This window comes from Hermetia illucens, chromosome 2 (genome assembly GCF_905115235.1).
Source record: "Hermetia illucens chromosome 2, iHerIll2.2.curated.20191125, whole genome shotgun sequence".
Classification (NCBI taxonomy): Eukaryota; Metazoa; Arthropoda; class Insecta; order Diptera; family Stratiomyidae; genus Hermetia; species Hermetia illucens.
This window is the reverse complement of record NC_051850.1, coordinates 109,287,602-109,291,366: the sequence shown is the minus strand read 5'-3', so window position 1 is coordinate 109,291,366 and position 3,765 is coordinate 109,287,602.

Sequence of the window (3,765 nt, the reverse complement as noted above, 5' to 3'; positions counted from 1 at the left end):
CACCATAGGCTTTTCGCAGGCCTACAACTGACTCCTCGGTGAGTTCTTTCAACTTAAATTGCTCCTTCAGAGCAGTACAAATTTCTTCTTTCGATGTTACTTCGTCGAGATCCTTACAATGTATATAGATCTCATGTTTTTGGGCACGCACTGCGGCATTCTCCCCAAGTGAGTTTTTCACTTGAGTGCGAAAGTCATCAGTTTTGCTCACGCTGGATCTTTTCAGCTCGAACATGAGATCCCCTTTCTGGGTTCTTCGGATTCGGTTTACATTTCCGCTCAGATCTTTTAGGTCGGGATTCGCTTTGACCTTTTTGAGTATCTCCGCGTAGGATAGATTGCCCTTACTGGAGATAACAATTACATCTGGACGAGTTCGCACTTTTGCTTTTCGTTCCGCTTTTTTGTTGGTAACTTTAGTCCATCCATCGTTTTCGCTGGTCTTGGGCTTCGCAACGCTGGTCGAGTTTCCTAGATTTGCTGTACGGTTTCCTCCTTCTGGCCTGTTGGTGTTGGTTTTTAGGATGTCCTGTCCGCCTTTTTTTCTCTTAGGCGCCTGCTGATTATTTACAGGATCCCCCTCTTTTTCACGTACTCGCTTATTTCGCTGGAATTCGATGGTAGTACGGTTAGGCGTCACTTGGGTCGCTTGTGATACTGTTGGCACAGCGGGGTTCGGCGTGTCCTTATTATTCTTTTCCTCCTGTGATCTATTGTAGAGCACTCTAATAGCCCTCACCATATTCTTTATGGCTTGGTGCACGTTGCGCTTGTCCTTGATAAACTCGGACAGCTCAACTATTTTTGCCCCAAGCTGGGTGAAGGGCAATTCCTCCAGATCGGGACTCTGTTCTCTATAAGTCCCGGCAGGGTTACCCCTTTTGCACGGTCCTTCACTTTTGGCGTTTATTGACCTTGCCTGTACCTTGTCCTTCATCGTCTTTGGCATTGGTGGAGATCTCAAAGTTGATGAGCTTCTTTTGAATGGGTCTCTTCCTTGTTCTTGGAGCACCTCCTGCTGTCGAGCATCTTGAACATATGCGGTGGGTGTTGTCACGGTTTTTATCGTCCAAGGATCTGCCTTCAGTTCATCTTTGTTTGGTCTTGTTATTGGTGTTCTCGGTAAGGTCGTACTTCGCTTGAATACTTCCTTCTCCAGATCCAAATCACTTGTAGCATTATATGCCACGGTGGCCAAGTTGTCCACCACCGAGGCACTGCGGTCGAGGGATATCGACGACCGGGAGCCCGCTTGCTCACTCCCAAAAGCCGCCGGTACTGGGGTTCCGAGCCCCTGCACTGTAAGTTTCCTCCTTCTCTCGTCTGTCCGTCTGTCTGTCTGTCTGTCTGTCTGTCCGTCACACGCATTTTTCTCAGAGACGGTTATAGCGATTGACACCAAATTTGGTGGAAAGGTGGGAACTGTGAACGCTCACGCATACAGTGAATTACATCCTTTTACGTCGAATTTAAGGGGGGGTCCCCATACATGCAAAAGGGGGGTGTAAAATTTTTTTTCATCAAATATAGTCATGTGGGGTATCAAATTAAAGGTCTTGATTAGTACTTTTCAAAGCCGATCTTAGTTTTGACATTCGTTGGAAGGGTGGGGAGCGCGGGGGGTTGAAAGTGATCACTTCTTTAAGGGGGCCATTCTTAGAAACTATCACACCGAAAAATCTGAAAAAAATCAGGAGGCTGCCAATATATGGTGCCTGGGCTCCGAAATACCTTCCATGCCGATATCTGTTTAAATAAAGTTAATAATAGTATATTACTACAATTTTTTGTAATTGGTTAGAAACCCCCCTTAAGTTCATCCTAGTACCATGAAATTTTGCAGTGATAATGATCTTACCAAGTTTGGTGGAAATCGCACTATTACTAACAAAGTTATAATACCACAAATTTGTTGCTTCTTTAAAAATTGAAGACTATGAATGTCAATATCACCCGAAAGTGGATACTCTCACATAATATATGGATATATTACGTGCTACGTACTAAGAAATACACAAAACCTTTCGTACCTGAAGCGCCCAGCTTCCGGTATTCCGACTTGTTTATGTATGAAACAGATAATGCCTCGTTGCCAGTCGTCAGGTATTTATTCGCTGTCCCACACCTTGAGCGCAAGTTGATGAACCACTTGGTATAATTGGTCGCTTCCATATTTAACCAATTCGGCTGTAATTCCATCGGTTCCTGGCGATTTATGATTTTTAAGCTGATGGTGGTGGCAGTATTTGTCCGTCGTCTTCAGTTGGCGGGACCTCCAACTCGCCGCTGTTCTGGTTGTTCAGTAGTTCAATAAAGTACTCAACTCATCGCTCCGATATGACCATTCTGTTGGAAATCAGACTTCCCCTTTGTCTTGGCAGCATGAACATCGAGGTGTGTCCTCCTGACTTGTTGGTAAAATTTCCGCACCTGGTGCAGTTGCTCCCTGCACTTTTCGAGTTCACAAACCTGTTTGTTCCTCCATTTTCCGTCTGTGAAGTCGCTTCTCCAATCGCCAGAGTTCGTGATAAGTCTCTGCGCATGCGCGGTATGCGGCATCCTTCTGTTCCGTTGCTAGCTTACATTCTTCGTCAAACCAGCTGTTCCGACGTTTTTCGCGGCTAGGATCAAATATGTTTGTGGCCATATTTATCATAACGTTCTTCAGATGATTGTAAAGATCATTTTTTAGTTCTTCATCTCCAGGATCTCTGTTGACTGCGATTATTACAGCATCCATTTCCCTCCCATAGGTGTCGCGGAGGGCTGTGTTGTGGACGGCTTCAGTGTTAACTCTCACCTGATTGTCAGAGGGGATTCTGGGTGGTGTTATTATTCGAACTAGCAGCACCACGCCAACGAGATAGTGATCCGAGTCTATATTGGCTCCCCTATATGTTCTGACATTCATCAAGGCTGAGAGGTGACGGCGTTCGATCAACACGTGGTCAATTTAGTTGAAAGTGGTCCCGTCTGAGAGGCCCACGTATGTTTGTGGACCGCTTTCCGCGCAAACCAGGTACTTCCAACAACCATTTCGTGTGGCTCTGCTAATTGAATGATCCGCAGTCCGTTATCATTTGTATTTTGGTGTAAGCTATGGGAGCCAACGTATCGCCTGAATACTCGCTCCGTCCCTACTTGCCTGCTAAAATCATATATGGGGCAATCTTCGAGTGTTCGTTCTACTCCCTCGTAGAAGGTATCCTTCTCCGACTCTGCAGTCTTCTCTGTAGGGGCGTGAACGTTAATGAGGCTTATATTTCTAAATTTGCCTCTCAAGCGCAGAGTGCATAGCCGTTCGCTTATGCTTTTAACAGCAAGTTTCATTTTTTGGCTGACTAAGAAACCTACTCCAAGCACATGGTTTACTGGATGGCCACTATAATATATGATGTAGTGACTCTTCTCAAGGAAAGCGGTCCCTGTCCAACGCATTATGTTACATCAGCCCTATATTGGAAAATGGTATCGGCTAGTTGCTTGGCAGCTCCATCTCTGTACAGGGAGCCGGATTGGTCGTTGTTTAGTCAATCCAGTCCCAGGCTCCTGTTGTGGCTTCAAAACAAGCTGTTTTCCATGCAGGGTTGTCAGCCCTACTCAACCCCCAACCTAGAGGACCAGTTGGTACAATTTGTACCGTTTTTAGAGTTCAAGAAAAGCCCACGTCCAGTATGTTTACCCACTTAGAATGCTTCAAAGGAGCTGGTTTGTGCAATTGCACAGATTCGTCTAGTGAGCAGTGCTCCTATCTATATTTTGGGC